Below are 21876 nucleotides of genomic sequence, written 5' to 3'. Positions count from 1 at the left end.
TGAGCACACAGCCCTGGGGGGGCCCCAGTGCTCAGTGTGGTGGTGGTGGAGATGCTGTTCCCGATCCGGACTGACTGAGGTCTCCCAGTCAGGAAGTCCAGGATCCAGTTGCAGAGGGAGGTGTCCAGGCCCAGCAGGTTCAGCTTTCCAATCAGGTGCTGGGGAATGATTGTGTTGAATGCTGAGCTGAAATCTATGAACAGCATTCGAACGTATGAGTCCTTATTGTCTAGGTGGGTGAGGGTCAGATGGAGGGTTGTGGCGATGGCATCGTCCGTTGAACGGTTTGAACGATACGCAAACTGTAGTGGGTCTAGTGAGGGGGCAGCTGGGTCTTAATGTGCCTCATGACGAGCCTCTCGAAGCACTTCATGATGATGGGTGTAAGTGCGACGGGACGGTAGTCGTTGAGGCAGGACACTGAAGACTTCTTTGGCATGGGGATGATGGTGGTGGCCTTGAAGCACGTTGGAACGACGGCGCTGCTCAGAGAGATGTTGAAGATGTTGGTAAGAACATCTGCTAGCTGGTCTGCACATCCTCTGAGCACTCTGCCAGGAATGTTGTCTGGTCCAGCAGCCTTCCATGGGTTGACGGCACTCCCTTTTCTTCTCAGCACAACCTCAAAACAACGTATCCTCAACCACAAAACTACACTCCAGCATAACCACCGCTCCTGATGCATCTTGTTTTTGAAATAGCCTGAATTGTTCTAAACAGCACATCCATGTGGTTACATTAACAGCAGAGTTATGGATGACTCAGTTTTGGTGATGCTAGTGGTGCAAAAATGGATTTAAACATCAAATATGTTATTTGCTGTTATTATTTTGCGCCAGGCTTTTTATGTTGCGTCAAGCATTTTTTGTGTTGACAGACAAATTAGTTGTTGCTTGAAACTTGTCGCATCATGCTTGATAAGAAAATGTTTGTAGCTTTTTGTCTTTTGAAATTTCGGTATTGTAAGCTAGCCTACATTTTCAAATATGTAATGGGAGTCACAACATGGCCACAATAAATGCTTGTTATCCTCTGAACTTCAGCTCATTTGGTTTTACAGAAGCAGTGGTGTTTATCTTACAACTATTTTGGGCAAAAATCTCCCTCGCACTGTCCAGATGATTACAAGATGCATGCCGTGTGAATAAAAAACAAACGTTTCTTCAAAACATCTGTTGCGGTGACAAGTTGTTTTGTATTGAGCTCATCCACTTCAGTTGGCCCTCCCTTTTCCTCTCAGCACAACCTCAAAACAACGTATCCTCAACCACAAAACTACACTCCAGCATAACCACCACTCCTGATGCATCTTGTTTTTGAAATAGCCTGAATTGTTCTAAACAGCACAGCCATGTGGTCACATTATCAGCAGAGTTATGGATGACTCAGTGCCTGATAGATGACACATGAAGCATTTACTGAAAGAGAGGACGTGAAAAGAAGGGGAGGAAGAAAGAGAAAGAGAGAGAGAGAGAGAGAGAGAGGGAGGACTCACTTGGCAGGAGTCGCTTGACTGGATGTGTTGTGTATGACTGTGCAAAACACACTCACACACATACACACACATTCACCATCAGTGGAAAGTAAAAGGAGACGCTGCTCTGGATCATTCTGTTCGGGAAAGTAGTACAGCAAGGTTCTCTTGCTCAGGATTTTACTGAATTCTCAGGAGTTGTTGAGAAAGTCTGGAAGGGTGGTCTATGAAGTCAGGAGATTTCAGCATGACAGTGAGTGTTACATTTGTCTGTAAATCATTAATTTGTGATTCTGAACCTGTGAATTTTACTGAGATGTGTGAGAGTGTCCGTTTCTGCCCAGCCAGTGTCAACACAGTGTTCCTCTAGGAAACGAAAGCATTCAGCACACAGGTGTACTGGCATTTGAGTAAGTAGCTCTCCAGCATTTACAACTACTGGATAAATAGAACATTTAGAATGAAATTGAAATCGATTTTTGTACTATGCACTTTTATCCGAAGCAACTTCCATTTATCAATATTGTGTTTCAGGGAAATCAAATCTTTGATCTTAGTGCTTTTAGTGCCATGCTCTAGCTGAAAATGCTAGAATGTTTGGATGTTTGTAATGCTTTTAATATTAATAACTTGTCTGAACGACCAAACTTATTAAACATTATTTTAACATTGAAGTCATTTTATTGTATGGGGCATTCAGCTTGGTTAACCCTAACATTGTAAAATGTTAGTCTAATTTAAGAAGTATGAATGGCGTACATTCCCATAGCCTAAACACTTTCTAGCACTGTACAGTTTTAAAATGCAATTTCCCGACTTGGAATGATTCCACCAAGACTGCTGAATCATGTCTCTGTTGCTCTATTTGTTCCCTTTTGTCTTGTCATGTAAACAACTGAATTTTATTAATTATATCTGTTTCTTGTTTTTTTTTTTTTTTTGTCTGTATTGTTCACCCACACTTTGGCTGTTGGCTAATTTAGCTGAAGAAATGCGTGTGGCTGCGATGCACCTTGACCTATTACATCCAACTGCCCACCTGTTAATCTTTATCACCTTTACTACCATCTTTATCACCCACCCACATATATTTCATTTGCGTGTACATCAGAATAGATTGTTCTGCAACTATTCCTGTTGAAAGACTAGCATTGCTGGTCCCCAGCATGGGATGCTGGTGTCCCCACCAGGCTTCTTAAAAGGATAGTTCAGCCAAAAATGAAAATTCTCTCATCGTTTATGCACCCTCGTGCCACCCCAGACGTGTATGACTTACTTTCTTCTCCTGAGCACAAACAAAGATGTTTAGAAGGATGTCTCAGCTCTGTAGGTCCATACAGGTCAATAGGGAACAACATTTTAAAGCAAAAAAATTTTATAAATCAGCAGCATAAAAGTACTCTTTAAAGGGATAGTTCACCTAAATATGACAATTGTATCATCATTTACTCACCTTCATGTTGTTCCAAAACCTTATGGCTTTCCTACTTCTGTGGAACACAAAAGTAGAACTAAGGCAGAATTTTAGCCTCAGTCACCATTCTCAAAACACCATTTTTCCATATAATGAAAATAAATCGAAAATAAAACTCAGACTGAATATTCTGCCAGACATCTCATTTTGTGTTCCAAGGAAGGAAGTAGGAATGTCTTAGAGGTTTGAATCAACATGAGGGTGAGCAAATGAGTTCAGAATTTTCATTTTTGGATGAATTATAACCTAAATATTCCCTTACTTAGCTTAACCAGCTGTTGTTTATGTCAGTTAATCTGGTCCTTCAACAGGTATACATCAACATACAGTGCTCAGTTTATTGTCAAACTCTGTGAGTGTGTCTGCACAGTTGAAATTGTGTGTGTGTCGCGCACGTGTGTGCATGCGTTTGCATATTTCCATACAGTAGGTTTGTGTAAGTTTGCATTCTTGAAGGCCTTATTCTGTCCTCTGGTGCTGATTGATAGAAGGTGGATTTGTAAAGTTCATTAGCACCACGTTATCTCATCCTTTAACGTTACTATGCTTCCTAATCAGCACCAGCTCTAATGAGGCTCGCACTGACGCAGACAGGTGATGTCACAGCCCCTGAAATATTCTAGGTCAGGGCCTTGATTAATAAATAATAGTTTTAATCTTGCAAGATCTGGATGAATATGTTGCAGGTCAGTGATTTTCCACTGTACATGGAAGATATATGTCAGCTTAAAGGGATAGTTCACTCAAAAATGAAGATTCTGTCATCATTTACTTACCCTCATGTTGTTTCAACCCCGTTTTAACACAAAAGGAGATGTTAGGCCTCAGTCGCCATTCACTTTCATTACATTTTTTCCCCTATAAAACAAATGTGAATAGTTATTCAGGGCTAACATTTAGCCTAACATCTCCTTTTTGTTTTCAAAAGAAGAAAGTCATAGGGGTTTGGAACATCATATGGGTGAGTAAATGATGACAGAATTTTCATTATTGGGTGAACTATCCCTTTAATACGAGTTGAAAGTTAGGGTCAAGTGTGTGTGTGTGTGTGTGTGTGTGTGTGTGTGTGTGTGTGTGTGTGTGTGTGTGTGTGTGTGTGTGTGTGTGTGTGCACAGTTGAATGGAAGAGGGTTGCCCGGGATAAGGGGTGAAGCAGACTTCCTCTCCTCCCCGGTCTCCACGGTAACAGGTCTGGCCGCCACACATACAGTTACTCAGTGTTTGCGTGTCAATGGAGTGTGTGACCGGGTCGACATTTAAGCACTGGGATGTTTCTCAGCATTCAAAGCTGAATGACTTTCAGGAATAAAAGGATGAATTTCTCATATGACAATTTATTGCTAAGAGGTTGCTCTTCCATAGCTCGGGAGACTCAGTTGTTACAATTAAGTATCAACTTAATCTCAGTTCTTCGGGAGAAGACAAACAGACACAAATTAGACATGCGTTGACATGCAGTAAGAGAGAAGAGCAATAAAACTAACAAGGAATGCATCCCTGTTAAAACAAAACAAAAAAAATAAAAAAACTTTTCAACTGGTCAGGCACCTTCAAGTAAAGCTGACACAATGAACTCTTGGATTTTGCATGGTGTTTGTGCAGGTGTATATGTTAGTATGAAAAGTGTACCACTACCATTGAGAGGACTCTCACTAGGAGCACCAGGTTTCTGATTTTCTTTCTCAAGAATGTGTGCTTCCTTTTTCATTTGTGTGTTTGTGATTGGGAGGGCTGACATTGACAATGTTAATAAAACCTTCAGTTTTAGAGCGTGATCTTCATGTGCATACTCTTTACCTCTTTTCCAGTGGTGCTGTATTGGTGGCCCCGGGACAGGTGTGGTTGTAGGTTTGAGGGATACCTGTACATCATTAAATGCAGCTCTGCAGTGCAGGAAGAGCAGTCAAAGTGGCCTTCACTGTGAACGAGCACTGTCTAGGGTACACTATCAAAATTAAGGTAAGCTGTAATCCTAAACTGACAGGTATTACAAATATGAACCATTTGCTGTTGTAAGCAGTATTTCTAGAGGTACATCCTATTTATTTATGCAAGTGTCTGAGGAAAAAAGTTGGCTCCGCTCCAAAACTACAGAGCTGCCTCGCTGTCTGCTGCCCACATAGGGAGCTACAGTCTAAGGCAGCATCCTAACTTAAATAAAACCTCATAAGTGATGGATTTGGAATGCTCTGTTTGACACACAAATAGCCACAAAGATCAATCTACTTAAATTATGGATGATTTCACCCAATATTTATAGATGCTCACATCATTAGCATAGCAACATGCTAACATCAAATGCTATCAATCGTGAGTCGAGAATGCTTGGGACTCGATTCACAATTGACAGCATTATAGTTATGTTGCTAAGCTAATGATGTGATACTTTACAGACATAAAAATACATAGCATTTACAAATATTGGGTAAAATCTTACATTTCTTTATAAGATTGAACTGTTTTTGTTGATATTTCTGGTATTGAATGAAATTGATTTGGCCAAATCGAGGTACCTTTTGAAATGAAGCGCATCATTGCTCTCTTGAAAGGCAGCTCTCTAGGTTTGGAATTGAGATACTGTATTGTGTGTTGGAGAGAAGAGCTTGAAAGTGTGTTTATGTGTGTCTGTGTGTGAGAGAGAGAAACAGAAACTGAGAGCTGCAAGTACGTCAAAAGGAAGGTAACTCAATCTGGGCAGATGTGGACCATTCCACTGCAGTGCCACGTCTCAGTGGATTGACGTAGAGAGAATACCTGCTTTGGCTGTACACTTTTGTGTGACAGCAGAAATAGTGAAGGCTAAACATAATGCCAGTTCCATATGAAAGCGAATAAAACTGATCCGAGGTGTAAAGCTGTGAGATAGAAAGAGAAAATGAAAGAAATTAACACAGTCTTTGACGTACGTGCACAGTTTGAAAAGATCAGTGTGCCAAACCTCCGCTCGCATGTGCTCTTGGGTAAATAGAGGTGAATGTTTGCGCCCTGCGGTGCTGACAAATCGTGCCCCCGGGAAGATCTGGGTTTCCTGATAGCTGTGGTATGCCACAGGTGGAGGCTCCAGGCTTTAGCTCTGTATGTCTTGCAATCCTACTGAAAAACATGGAGGATTACAGCACAAATATATTGTAAAGAATGTAGTATACATCCCAATTACAAACTTACTGTGTGCATATCTCAGATGCTAGTGAATGGCAGCCAGAACTTTTAAGTTTCAAAAAGCACATAAAGGCAGCATAAAATAATCCATATGACTCCAGTGGTTAAACTTCCGAAGCATTATGATAGGTGTTGGTAAGAATCAGATTAATATTTACGTCCATAATATCTCCTCAATAGGTGGCGATATGCACAAAAAATATGAATTGCCAAAAACAAAAGAAGAAGAATGTGGAAGTGAAAGTAAAAGTAGAGATTTATAATAAGAAAAAGGACTTAAATATCTTTGTTTCTCACCCACACCTATCATATTGCTCCTGAAGATATGGATTTAACCACTGGAGTTGCATGGATTACTTTTTTCTGCCTTCATGTGCTTCTTGGACCTTCAAAGTTTCGGCCACAATTTACTTGCACTGTAAATTGTGTAAATTGGACCACAGAGCTGAAACATTCTTCTAAAAATCTCTGTTTGTGTTCAGAAGAAGAAAGAAAGTCATACACATCTGGGATGGCATGAGGGTGAGAAAATGATGAGAGAATTTATTTTTGTGTGAACTATCCCTTTATAGTACACAGTCTTGTACCTTTGTCTTTTTGCCCAGTTTTCAAACACTTATGTAATCAAATGAAAGCTTATAATCTTGCGATTCACCTCGGAGCTGGTTGGTTTGGTTCGTGGCTTAGAATGCCTTTATGAAGACTTTCATAAAAACCCTATGGGAAAAATAATTGGGGAAAAAACTGACACACTCTGTTATGTGGAGCAGAATTTTGTACCAATGAGATTTCACTGTGGTCAAGGCAACCTAATGCAATACCATAGAAAAACAAGCAACCAGATTTATCGCTTGTTGTGTCACGCCTGGTAGGACACAGTGTTTATTTGTGAAACACACCCTGTGGAGGTCAGTAGGGAGCTGGGACAAGAGTGGGTTTGGTTTGTTCTAACCTTCACTGCTGTTAATATTGTCCATATCAAATCATGACATCATTGTTCTCAGGCATGTTGAAGGCTATAGAGGTAGATAGAAATACATTCATAATTGAATCTTGGAAACAGCCAAAACATTCTTGTCTGTAAATAATGCCAAAATTAAAATTTTGTCCTTGTTTGTTATGATTTTAGTGATATTTCATGTCTCATTTGATAAGTTCCACAACTTTACCCCCTCATAACAACATTCAGTTATACATAACATTTGGGAAATTTTTATTTAACATGCACATTACATTCCAATGGACAATTAAGTACATTAAAGTGACAGTCCATGGTTGGCATGGTACACATGCTTTCTTAGGAAAGTTATAATAATTTGTTTGCCATTAATTACAGATCTCCTTCTCTCTCTGCTCAGATTATTCAAGCAGTATTAAATAATTTGGGTGGTTTTACATTTAGCACAGACATACTCTGCATTCTACCGCACAACATTTACAATCATTAAACAACCTCACATTCATTTATTGCAGGGAAGAGATATTGAAAAACTGACCTGTTTCATGGCACTATTGATTCTGTAAAATCATATGGCTGTAAAGTTGTTGAAGCAAGACATAATAGTGGGACTCAGAAAAGAAGAAAGGAGGGGAGGACTATCTAAAAACTAAGGGTCATCATCACTCTAACAGATTAAAGACAGGTTACAATTATCCAGAACGGAAAAACGGCTCAGGCGGTCATTCTGTTTTATATTACATGTCTATGATATTGTGTATCCCTGGCAGATTTTGTTTCATACTAGCTTGGGAGGTTGTCAACGCAGTCGTAATGTAACATGAGGTAGGTGGTAAACTAATTCACAAAAATACCCAGCAGCATCATCATGTCAGAGCTGTTTTGGGCTTTCAAGCACTCTTTAACCAGAATTTCTAACTGGAGAACTGTCGCATTGGCATTCAATTATCAGTATTTAAGAGACTGACAGGCTGCAACTGTCTTCATGGTTAATATTGATTAGTATAAGTTACACAATGGAACAATTGCAGTAACTGAAGCACACTTGAGTTATGAACCATTAAATATTTTCAAAAAACTTGCATACTCAAAAGTTTAAAGCAATAGTTAAGCCAAAAATGGAAATCTTGTAATTTTATCACGCTTTAGTCTTTCCAAACCCAATTTGATGTTCTTTCCATCCTGTAATGCAAAAGGAGATATTTTGAACTATGTTAATGCTGCTCATAAATTAAAAGCATATAGTGACCAGGGGCTGTACAGCTCAAAAACAACAAAAAAGCACCATAAAAGTAACATAAAATTAGTCCTCATACAGAAATCTGATATGTGGCCATATATGAATATATACAGTATATATAATTATAGTCCATATATGTGGGCATATATCTACATATTTCTGATTTCACTGTTTGCTTGTGACTTCTAATGTAAAAGTACATGTGGAACCATGAATTGGACAATATGCAATTGTGGATTGTTCTACATCATACAATATAACTCTTTGTATATCTGATATATCTGTTGTGTGTGCTGGACCATAATATCATCGAGGCCTCACACAGGGTTTCTGGAAACAAGAGTCATGTTTACTGTAAAACTTTAGTTTTTTCTAAAATACTTCCACTATTGGGAAGTAGCCTTAGCCCTCCTCTGTTAAGGGATCTCTGCTTGATGACTCGCTCCTGCAGTTAGCTAGGAGGCCAAGCCCATGCCGCTGACAAGCCATCAAAGTAAAATTGTGTGAACAAAATGCCGCCGACTGCAGTAGAGTTATTTTCTTCCTTCCTGTTAATCGCCGCAGAGATGGGCGCTCTGACAGATGATTTGATTCAAGGCCTGTTTGAGACGTGAGTCAGAGGAAGTGTAGTTCAGCGCAAATGCAGTGAAATTAGGAACAAATATGCACTGCGTGCTTTCCAGGGGATGGGGTTAGTGTGATGAAGACATCCCTATGGGAAGGGGTGGGGGGTGGGGGGTGGTAGGGGGTTGACTCACACAGACATTAGCTAGCGGCTAAATGTGAGTCAGTTAAGATGCATGCTACTTTTTCAATTATGCATACAGAACAGTAATATTAGTTGCTATAAGACTTTCAAGATGCTATTCCCTCGTAAACAGGAATGTGTCATTTCTCGGAAAACTGAACATTTTTATATAAATACAGTATGCTGATCTTTGTGACTTTCTCACTTCTTGATCACAGAAAGAGATGTCAGACAGATTGTTTACACTACTCTTTCTTTTTTTTTTTTTTTTTTGCTTTTTACATTTTATCCCCTTTACTCCTAATTTGAAATGCCTTAAGTCCCACAACTTACTAGGTTTCTGTGGTGGCACGGTTACCTCAATCCGGGTGGTGGAGGACAAGTCTCAGTTACCTCCGCTTCTGAGACAGCCAATCCGTGCCTCTTATCACGTGGCTCGTTGCGCATGACACCACGGAGACTCACAGCACGGAGGCTCATGCTACTCTCCATGATCTACGCACAACTTCCCACATGCCCCATTTAGAGCGAGAACCCCTAATTGTGACCACGAGGAGGTTACTCCATGTGACTCTACCCTTCCTAGCAACCAGCCCAATTTGTTTGCTTAGGAGGCCAAGCTGGAGTCACTCAGCACGCCCTGGATTCAAACTCGCGAGCTACCCAGGCCCCTGCACTATTTTCTATACAATGAAAGTCCCCAAATAGGGACAGATGTTGTCAAGCTCCTTAAAAAAGCACCATGAAAGTAACACAACTTGCGTGTGATATTCCAAGTCCGTTGAAGCCATTCAATAGGTTTTTGTGAGGGACAGACTGAAATTCAAGTTGTCACAAAAGCTCCCCTTCTGCCATAGCTCTTTTAAAATCTCATTCGCACTTTAGTATATTCAAACATGCATGCTTCAACCAATGCCGTTTGGCATCATTGACGTCAAACATGTCTCAATGTGTCCTCGTGTGCCATAATAAATAAACGCAAAAACAAATATTCACTTTCATTGTACTGAAAAGAGCAGTGTAAATATTCTGCTTAACATCACCTTTTGTATTCCAGAGAAGAGAAAGAAGTCATACTGTACATTTAAATCACATGATGGTGAGTCAAGGTTGCACTAGGGCAATTGTACCTGTAATAAGTGTAATTTAAGTCACTTTGTGTCTGAAAAACAATTGCTTATCTTTATACTATAGTGCAGCTCTGCAATGGTATCAGTGTGTTCTGTACGAGCAGACAGCAGGTACAACAGTGGTTTAGAGGTTATCAGAGAACAGACATGCGTAATATGCTACACACTGCAGTGAAGAAATGTAGAATTACTGTTATTGCGCAGTGGTGTTTCTGTTGGTAAGCCCATTCCTGATGAACACATTCTGGGTTTCCCCAGGAGCGCTTCTCAGAACTGCTGATTTAGTGTGGGACTCCATGGGATTTTGTAGCCACAGGTCAATGTAATTTCCCTCCTTTGTTACAAGCCACTTGGTAAAATCCCTTGTTATTTGTCAGGTGATGCTGTGCATTTAAGGTACTTGAATAAACTAACACTTATCATAGTACTGTGGGCAACAATTAAAAAGGCTCTTGCCCAATGTTTAGTATGACTAAGGTTAGCATCACATTGCTTCAGTCAGTCCACTCACATCAGAATGTATATTAATAAAACCTTCAGCGTGTAGACCTACTTGTCCTTTAAAACAGTGGTTCTCAACTGGTTTTATTTCAGGGCCCAGATTTTACAAGCAGTGACCCAACACAGTACCAAAATTGGTTATTGTGAAAAGTAACAAAATTGTCCTTTAATTTCATACATACATGAAATGTATTAACATTATTTATGATCATATTAACATGACATTGGCTGAATAGTAAAATTGACAATTTTGTGAATGCTTAGAGGGATAGATCTCCCAATAATGAAAATTCTCTCACCATTTCCTCACCCTCATGCCATCCCAGATGTGTATGACTGTCTTCCTTCTGCTGAACACAATGAATTTTAGAAGATTTTTATTTCAGCTCTGTAAGTCCATAAAATGCAAGTGAATGGTGGCCAGAATTTTGAAGGTTCAAAAAGCACATAAAGGCAGAATAAAAGTAATCCATATGACTCCAGTGGTAAAATCCATATCTTCAGAAGCGATATGATAGGTGTTGGTGAGAAACAGATCAAAGCATATAAAGGCAGCATAAAAGTAATCTGCACGACACCAGTGCTGAGAAACAAATCAATATGCAAGTCCTTTTTTCATATAAATGCTCCTCCCTGCCAGTAGGTGGCAATATGCACAAAGAATGTGAATTGCCTAAAACAAAAGGAGGATGTTAACGTGAAAGGGGAGATTTATAGTTAAAAAAAGACTTAAATATTGTTCTGTTTCTCACCCATACCTATCATATCGCTTCTAAAAATATGGAATTAACAGCTGGACTCATGGATCACTTTTATGCTGCCTTTATATGATTTTTGGACCTTCAAAGTTCTGGCCACCATTTTGAGTTAGTATTAGCTGTATTACCAAGTGACTGGTGAATTGGCCTTTGACGTCAACAATAAAAGATATGGGAAACGTTTTCTCCTTCCTTTTAAATGTTGAAAAGCCTATTTACTTTGCTATCTAATTATGTATGATTATATGGTTTTTCATTTTATTATTTGCATTTAGCATTGTTTTTTTAACCTGTTGCCCAGGACCTTACCGGAAATAGACCTTCGATCCATTTTTGTGTCGCAACCCACTAATTGAGAACCACTCCTTTAAAAAAACCTCTATAAAAATCAGTCTTTCCCTCATTCCCTCGGCTATCTTTTCCTCTCTTTCCTTTCTGTTTTCATAAGGTGTTTACTCAGTCTCTAGTTTTAGCCCACCCTTCTGATAGGGTAGTTATGATTGTTTATCTGTTTTTGTCCAGAAAAGAACATTCTCCTGTGGCTTTGTCACACTACGCATGCTCATGTGGGCCAAAGTTCAGCCTTTTCCCGTAAATAGATCAAAAGAAACAGCCAGATGTCTTAAATTCCCCACAAATTCTCCAGAAATTCTGGACAACTTGCACATCAAGATCGATACACTGCCAAAAGTGCTGTGGATAATGCCAGGGGATAAAGAGGGGAAAAAATATTTTGGTTATTATAAAAGAAATATGCTGTGTTACGTATGCTCTGTGTGGGGACGGGTTTGCTTGTGCATGTACGTATAAGGCTTCTGTAGAAATGTACAGTGGGATCATTCAAAATCTAAAAAGTATTTTAAAACAAATATACATTGTGACAATGTTGTAATTGAAAAAAATGAATACATTAGGAATGCAAATAGAGCCATTTTCCCACTTCTTGAATGAAAAGATTAGTTCACCCAAAAATCTTCTGCTGAACACCAGTTCTGTTGGTCCATTTAATGCAAGTGAATGGTGGCCAGAACTTTGAAGCTCCAAAAAGCACATAAATGCAGCATAAAAGTAATCCATACTACTTCAGTGGATAAATCCAGGTGTTCAAAAGAAATATGATAGGTGTGGGTGAGAAACAGATAAATATTTAAGTTCTTTTTTAATGTAAATATCCACTTAGACCAGCCCTCCTATGCGTGTTCACGAGAGATCTTCTTTTGTGCTTTTTTGGTGATTCGCACTTTTTGTGCATATCACCATCTACTGGGCAGGGTGGAGAAAGAAAAAAGTAAGGAGAAAGGAAAGGAAAATAATAAATAAAAACTATTAGCATAACAGCCCAGTAGATGGCGATGATGAATAAATTATTCAAGTATTCCTTTACATATTTTGACAATGTTGTTACAACAAAGACAATGTCATGGCAGACGATCAGTCTATAATCCCACCCACATTGAGGCGGCACTAAACTGCAGTGGAATAGCAAGCTCAGAAAAGTAAAGCAAGCAAAGCCGAGTCGAACCATAACATGCAGTGGAAAAGTGCCATAAGTTAGCTGCTTTTCCAGGTAGTGTACTATTTAATTGAAGGAAACATTTAAGAGCCATTTACAGGAATGAGATAATGCTATGGCATCAGTAAATGATTGTTTGTGCCTGTGTGAATTTGTGTTTTAACTGGACTTGTGTACATGTGTCACAGTTTGATAGGATTAAAATAAAACACCTTGCCTCTTATGATTCACATCTGACTCATCCGTACAAACCTCACTCTCCATCTCCCCCCTCCATCCTGAGCTCTTTCCGTGATAGTACCATGTCACATTAAAATCCATTTAAAAAAAAGTATAAATCAGCTGTCCCGTGAAGGAACGAGACCAGGAAATAGAGCCGTAACGAGGACAAGGAAGGACAACACTTGTTCCTGTATGATGGTATGTGTTACAAGAACAGTATTAAACAGTGTCACAGCAGTGAAGTGTAGCACTTATTTATGGCAGACTCTGTGAGTCTAATAGAAGTATTAAAAATGTTTCTATGCGCTGCGGATTTGATGATTCACTATCCCCAAGGGCAGTAAACAGAGTTGGGTTTTAAATATTTGATAGAGAAATAACTACACTTCAGTTGTATATGTTTCAGTGCGCTTTATATATTTATAAATGAGTCTTGTTTAGTGGTGGGCAGATTCTTGTGATCTTCCAATCTCCCATCATATACCGCCCCTTTGACGCACATACAAATCAAGAGACTGTTTCCGTCCCTCCTGCTTCTCACCTTTTTTTTCTTCTATCAGCAACGCATTCTCAAACCTCAGTTCAGTCTCTTTAATACACTCTAAAAATGTCAGGTAACCTCATGTGCTTCGACTAAAGGTGCAGTGAGTCATTTTTTCTATACTTACTTATATACCTGCTTAATATGAGACCACTATAAGAAAGCCATTTTGGAAAATTTTCCTGTAAATTGTAAACACTGTGGCGCTATCAAAACATTTCTCTGTTTGTTTGAGCATCCAGAACAGCCTGACAGAGCAATACTGGCTAAACAAGTGGTGTGCGTTTTGGTTGGGACTATCTGTTTATCCAACCAATTGCAGAAGCCAGGCGAAAACAGGCGAAGTAAATTATATTATCAGAGTGATTATTTGCACTAGGTGTAAACCGCACCTGCCACACAGTGCAGCTATTTAATAGTCTGATGGAAACAGAGAAATTAAAGACAAACTGTGCCCACTAGTGTTTCTGTAGTGGCATGGGTTGTAACGATGGTGTGAATGTGTTTTTCTCGTGCCGACATACCTGGTTAGATTGCACCATTTGTCCCACTTTTTTCCGTCCTGTTTCCTGTTTCCACTCTAAAGGTTTCCTTCAAAACTACTACTGCTAATGAATAAACATTTATATAAATGTGGATTTTCTTGCAGTGATTTGGCCACAGTGAAGGTCGGGAGTTGAGAGAAAGGTTTAATCCAGGTCAAATTAACAATAGTTTACTATAGTAAGATTGTAGAAACCATATTTTCTTTCCCCCTGGAAGCCATAGTTTAATGCAATTCACCATGGTGTTACTACAGTCATATGGTGATAATATAATTTTGTGGTTACTATGATTTTACTATAAAACAACATGCTGATACTATAGTTACTGTAGTAAAACCAAGTTTAATTTTTGTAAGGAAAGGTTAGAGTTAGGTTTATGGGTACAGCTTGGTTAAGGGTGTCAGTGGGACTCTAAATAAACACATTAAACATGCCTTAATGAAGCACTATACTGTATTTTAGTATTTAAAGGGATAGTACCCCCAAAAATTTAAATTCCTTATCATTTACTCTTCCTCATACCATCCCAGATGTGAATGAATTTCTTTCTTCTGTTGAACACAAACAAAGATTTTTAGAACAATATCTCAGCTTTGTAGGTCCATACAATGCAAGTGAATGGTGGACAGAACTTTGAAAGTCCAAAAAACACAAAGGCAGCATAAAAGTAGTTCAAAAGACTTCTGGGCATGAAGGAGAATTTATAGTAAAAAAATAGCTCCTTAGAGTACCAGCTGCACGTTATACAGTGTGCACAGTTAGCAATCTTGAGGGTTAATACTATTATCACAATAAAGAAACATCACACCGCCTCTCTGACAAACACAGAAGCGATAAAAAAAACACTCACTTGGCTGGACAGAATATTCGCTGTCATTACAAAGCTCAAGCCACGCAGCCAAATAGGATAGGTGAATGTTTCAATTTGCCTACAAAACATTAACCTACCATTATACCTTGGCAGCTTTTCCAGGAAAATGAAACAGAAAACATTAAAACAAAAGAAAAACAAGAGAGATAGGTCAAGCGAGCAACCAGAAGGGAGTAAGTACTCAAAGCAGGTTGTTACGTAAATACCAGCTCTTGTCATTCTCTCTTTAAAAGTCAGGCCGAAGAGGCAGCGGGCGGGAGGGGGTGATGTCATCACTGGTAGCGACGAGCAATCATGCAGTCCATTCATTTTTGTGTGTTTGTGTGTATTTGTATGTGTATGCATGAGGTTCTGTCCTCTGCGTGGCACTTCCTGGGATTGAATAGATTAGGAAATGGAGTGACAGCGCGCAAAGAACAACACCTCTGTGGTGGGCTTTTCACACACACACCAGAGAGCACAACTCACATGCGTGTTTGTGTATTCAGAGTTGGCAGGAGTCCTTCCAGCTCTGCTCTGTTTTAGCTTTTTGATTGTAACTTGCTGTGTTTTAGTGCAGTGGCTAAATGAGATTTACTACTGAAATACTGCCATCTGCTATTTCTTTTTCAGAATTACAGAAATGTCTGGCACCTGGTTGTCTAATTGGATCTGGTAAGTTGGAGTTTGATTACAGTCAACCTGATAGGGCAAATTGTTCAGGGATGCTTTTGCATTTGACTAATCATTTTTATTCTCTCAGTTTCAGGAAAACTTCCTTAAAAGGATAATCTACCGAAAAGAAAAGAAAAAAAAAACCATATATATGTCATTAATTACTCACCTTCATGATGTTCCAAATCAGTATCAATTTTTTCTGTAGAACACAAAAGGGGCATTTTTGAAAGTGAGAAAATACAAACCCTTTAAATATTTAAAAGAATAGTTCACCCAAAAATGAAAATTCTCTCATTAACTGTACTCATCCACATGTCATCCCAGATGTGTATGACCTTCTTTCTTCTGCTGAACACAAGCAAACATTTTTAGAAGAATATCTCAGCTTTGTAGATCCATGCAATGCAATCAATAGGCCCCATACCTGTGTGCTCTAAAAGCACAAAAAGGCAGCATAATAGTAATCCAAAAATATATATCTGTCAATGTCTATGGTATTTTTCAGATTTTTGATCTTCCATCGTGTAACAACCGTGACTACAATCAGTTTGAAAAGATATAGCAACCTGAGTCAGAACAGGCTGAAGGACTGTGCCAAATTTGCTCAAGCCAACATAAATAGCTTAAAGGAGCTTTAATAAGTTTAGCAGGCAGCTAATGTGGTGCTATTTTCATTGTTGTATGCTCTAATTCATTGATGCGTTCCATCTAATTGAACTGACAAATCAAACTCATTATACTTGCCAAAGCTAGGCCTAAAGAGTTAATAGATAACGTTAACTGTCACTCCATGTGAAAATCAAGGCTGCATTTTTCTCCTTATACAACAGTCAGTGCTTGGCGACCATTAAATCAGACACCTGCTCACAGAACTATCTCTTCTCTCCTGCCTGTACATGGTGCGATTCTGTACCAAGGTACAAGCAGCAGACAATAAGGTGTGTAATAACACACGGTAAGCCGGATCTGCATAGGCTTTTCAGCATTCAGCGCAGACCTTACACAAGCTGGTAAAAGAAGGTAAGAATGATAGCAGTGTACTGCATTCTGCTGCAGGCCATGATTGTTCATAGTAAGAAATTACAGGAGCATTTTGTGCAAAATTGACTCAGAAAACATCCCTTTAGGAAAAACATTCTGAGACATATTTGATAAATATAGCCATAGCCAAAAATTAACATTCATGTCACCCTCACGTTACTTAGGTCTGATTTTCTTCCATGGAACACAAAATGAGCGTTTAGATTGCTCATTTCCATAAAATGAAAGTAAATGTGGACGTTGCTGTCAAGCTACTAAAATGACAAAAAAACGCTTAAAAGTCTATACAACTAATGCACATAAAAGTCTTTCAAATCGTTCAATTGTTTTGTTTTTTTTGGTACAGACGTAAATTTAAGCGGTTATATTGCCCTCAGCCATAGCTTTTAAATCTAATTTGCGTTTGCATATATTCAAATATGGAACGTACGACTTTTGGTAGGTTTGTCATCAATGATGCCAAACATGATTGTCATGTCTTGTTATCAATGACAATGTGCCAGCTTGAATATGTGAAAGTGCAAATGAGTTATTACAGCTACTGTAGAGAAGCTTTTTAGTGAATAACAACTTAAATGTTGGCCTGTTCCTTAAACAAAGCTATCGTATGGCTTCAGAAGACTGGAAAAACAGCACACAAATTGGCCTGATGCAACGCTACGTCAGCGCTGTGTTGGTGGTGAGTATGTCACTTGGCAAGCCTGAAGGACCCTCAGTGGCTCAGGTACAGGTGAGTGACCAAACCTGTTCATGTTAGAAAATCTACTTTGAATTATGACATTGTTTAGAGAGGTCATAGTGACTCATATTTTCCATCTACTGCCAGTTCTCATTTAAACAAGGGCTGACGTCACCCTCCCATGGCCATAATTGATGCAGGGATTCTTTCTAGGTAATCAGGGTCTATTTATACACAGATAAACACGCAATACTTCAAAGTACACTGTCTGTTATGCAATAACATTTGGTCAATCCTTTGTATTACCATTCGCCCCAACTGATCAACCACAGCTTTGGAAACAGTCACAGAGTCAGAGTCTGTGGAAACAGAGTCTGGTATCAGTAGAGGAATGTGGACGTCAATATTCAAAACCGTAATTCTATGGCCATGCCATTTTTTTAAGCCCACTGATATTTCAACTTTTTGCCTTTCCTGTTGTGTTAATCATCAACCTAGCCACTGACATGAAGACTGCTGATGGGGCCACTTCCATGAGTCACTTCTGGATGCTTCCTCCGGATGCTGGTTTCATATGGTGGTTTAGATGTGTTCTACCAGTGTCTAGCACCATTTGAAATCAGTGTTCTTGTGGAGGAATTTCAAGCTGGATTAAGTTTCACAGCAACGGACTTCCATAAGTCAAAGGACTTTGCCTTAGTGGGTGGAGTAGTGGAGAGAATTTGAGACTAGAGACTGGCTGTTGCAGCATATTAGGTCCTGATACCACTCATTACTTGCCTTAAAGGAATATTCTGGGTTTAATACAAGTTAAACTCAAATCAACACCAGTTGTGGCATAATGTTTTTTTACCACTAAAAATTATTGTGACTCGCCCTTCCTTTCAAAAATTAAAGCTACAGTGAAGCACTTATAATGGAAGTGAATGGGCCAACTTTTGTAGGGTTTAAAGGCAGAAATGTGAAGCTTTAATGTCACTATATCAATGTTTATCCGCATACCATCCAAATGTTGCTCTGGTAATGTTTTAACCTTGTTTCGAAGGATTCAATAAGGCCTTATCTTTAAGATGTTATCATGTGTTTGAATGACGCCATCACAACTTGGAGTGATGCAGAATTACGGAAGTATGGCCAAAAGCATTGTGTCACAATATTTTCATTATGTCAAGTCAAGTCAAATTTATTTGTAAAGCGCTTTTCACAACAGGCATTGTTTCAAAACAGCTGTGCATTAAATTATGCTATAACAGAAAATTAATTCATATAATGCCAATATTAGTTATTTATGTTTAGAACTATTAGTGGTTAAAATTAGTAAACTAAGTAAGTGTTGTGGTTAATGATTAAACAAATTGATTTTATATAAACTATAAGTTTTAGTCCTTGAAGTCATCCCAAATTAACTGAGGAATTACAATCCTATATAAATGACTCACATGTGTGTGATGGTTCTGAATCCGAAGCAAAGTCAAATATAGCAAGTAAACACATGGGAAAACACGCAAATGCATAGAAAGTAAGTTACATGTAAAATGTAACAGGATGATACTACTCACATAGTTTATAGACTATATTATTGTATATGAATGTTTGGGTTTTGTGTGTTTTGATACATGTCTATGTCTTGCAGTCTTTATATAAGGTGTGTTTATTTGTGTTTGTTTTTCCTTCCCTCATTTGAACTATTAACATTGGCTGAGAGGGCTAGTAAAGAGAGACTGTGTACTCCCTTGCTCTTTCTTCCTCTGGCTGTTCCTGTCCCCATCTTTCCCCAGCAAAGGATAACTGATTTCCTTTGGTGCTTGGAGTCCCTTCTGTCATCTAGCACCATATGAAATCGGTTATAATGACTGGGGATCAATTCTTCGGCTTCCCGTTGTGCTCAAAGCGCTACCAGTGCCCTTTCTGTATGTACTGTGGATGAGCTTCAAGTCTTTGAAGAGGTTACTGTAACTTTGTGAATAAAAAATATAATAAAATAAATGTGTCATTTCTTCTGCTGTGAGTGAGTGAGTTTAAATTGCTACATTTAAGCATCCTATGTCTTAAAGGCTCTACTGGAGTCTCTAATAGAGAATACATACTGAAAAACTGACATACTGTCATTGGTTAAAAGAATGCACTACATGCTAAACTCTAATTTGGAAGTTTCATATTATGTAGTGATGAATAATAGTTAAATATGACCAAATAAAATCTAGATATATGGCAGTTTGTATTTCTTTGTCAAATCTGGTGAAATTAATGTATTTGAACATGTAACAGAAGGGAAAGCTGTCTCAAAGCTCCACTTTTGATGTACAGATCTCTGTTTATTCATTTATTCAAAACCTTTTTGCAATGTTGGCAAATAAATAAGCTTGTAAAGATACATTTCTGCATACCTTATGACCTCATACTTTAATTAATTTGCCTTTATAGCAAACTTTATTCAGTCTGAAATAAAAGGGCTTTTTGACTCCCAAACATTTGTTGCAAATAGAATAGAAGGACAGGGAGCCCTGCAACAGATGGCATGGTCCCCCCCAACACTAAGTCAGTCTGAGATTACATGAATAGACTGAAGCAATTGAGACAGCTGAAATAGATAGAAGAACTGTGGTGAATTCTCCAAAAAGCTTGGAACATCCTATCTGCCAACAACCAAGAAAAACTGTATCGAGGTGTACCAAGGAGAGTTGGTGCTGTTTTGAAGGTAAAGGTTGTCACACCAAATAATGATTTAGCTTTTTTTATGTTTACTGGACTTTGTACATTAATTGATAACTGAAAACTATTTATGGCATTATTTTTGAAGACATCCTCACTATGCAACATTTTTCACAAGTGTCTAAAACATTTGCACAGTACTGTATATTCTTAGGCACTTATTGAGTCTGAATAGATGCACAACTTACATAATTTCAGTAGTACACCCATATGACAATAGTCATATCATATTGTTCATGTGTTGTACTTGCTATAGTTTACTTCAATGTTGCCACTTCATCAAATAACAATCAAATGTCAAATATACTGTAAATCAAGTCAATGATAATTCACCATTGTTGCACAGAAAATCAATGTGATATAATATTTATTTGTATGAATGTAGTAATTATTTATCTTGTAATAAACAATGTAATAGATATCATGTGACAGAAAACTTATGAAATAATCATAAAATCTAATTTGTGGAAATGCAAAAAAAAACAAAAAAAACAACAACACTACATACTGACTATACACTTAAGTCATTGTTTATATAAAATACAAATAATAATAATTTTGCCTTTTTATTATTATTTTGTTTTCTGTGTGTGTGTGTGTGTGTGTGTGTTACACTATTTATAAGAGAAAGATAGAGGAATATTGAAGCGGTGTGGGCACAATTTAAAAAATTGGTAAGGTACAGGGGGTGGAATGAGTTCCTGGGTCACTAAGGACCTGAGGTACGCGTTTAAGAGTTAATTTTGTAGGAACGCCATATGGGAGTGAAATGTGTTGACATAAACTGGCTATTAATAAAATAAATTGAAAAACAACTACACTTATTCATTATTACTTAATAATGAATAATAACAATGTAACGGCACCCCCAGAAATGTGTTCATTATGTAGCATCATTTTTATCGAGTAAGCATTAGCAGGTTAATATCAGTTTGGGAATCTTCACAATAAATAAATAGGGATACATTGGGTTTAATTGTAGACTAATATTTACACAGTTGAAGAAGCATTCAATTGGAAAACTCTAAACTAATGATGTCTGTTCTTTATAGTTATTCAAAGTAAACAAGTTAAATAATTCCCTTTTTAATGGTTTGGACTCTAATCAGGTCAATCAGCCTCCAGACTGACCAATGGCTCAGCTTTATCAAGGTATGCTGAGCTTTAAATATATCACATAAAATCATTATTTCTATGGTGTAACGTCCCCTATTTGGGATCTGTCTCTATTAACTCAGTTTGCTATTTTTGTCAAATAAATATCAGTAAAAAAAGCTAAATTAAAAAAATGTAATTAAAACAATGACACGCACACACATACACACACACAGTTGTGGCCAAAAATATTGGCACCTTGGTAAAGTTTGTGAAAAGAAAATCTGCATTGTTTATCCTTTTGATCTTTCATAAAAATTAAAAATCACAAAAATCTAACGTTTAATTGAAGTAAAACAATTAAAACAGAGGAAATTTCTCATTATTAAATAAATATTTTTCTCCAAAATGCATTGGCCATAATTATTGGTACCCTTTTATTCAATACTTTTTGCAACCTCCCTTTGCCAAGATAACAGCTCTGAGTCTTCTATTATAATGTCTAATGAGGTTGGAGAACACCTGGCAAGGGATCTGAGATCATTCCTCCAAACAGAA

At 38.1% G+C, this 21876-nt stretch overlaps 1 long non-coding RNA gene across 5 annotated transcripts; it reads left to right on the top strand.

The window, feature by feature from the left end:
• The first annotated feature begins 1496 nt into the window (after positions 1–1496).
• Positions 1497–17146, top strand: LOC127637643 (uncharacterized). Of its 5 annotated transcripts, none has more exons than XR_007969771.1 (5): positions 1497–1727; positions 1823–1884; positions 4757–4907; positions 15747–15788; positions 15877–17146. It is a non-coding gene; the product is annotated as an uncharacterized LOC127637643 (long non-coding RNA). The 5 variants fall into 5 exon arrangements; XR_007969772.1 differs by having other exon boundaries at positions 1819–1884; XR_007969769.1 differs by having other exon boundaries at positions 1823–4907.
• Positions 17147–21876: the final 4730 nt, after the last annotated feature.

Source organism: Xyrauchen texanus, chromosome 45 (assembly GCF_025860055.1).
Source record: "Xyrauchen texanus isolate HMW12.3.18 chromosome 45, RBS_HiC_50CHRs, whole genome shotgun sequence".
NCBI classification, from domain to species: Eukaryota; Metazoa; Chordata; class Actinopteri; order Cypriniformes; family Catostomidae; genus Xyrauchen; species Xyrauchen texanus.
Note: the sequence above shows the minus strand (reverse complement) of the source record. Positions and strands in the feature narration are given on the sequence as shown.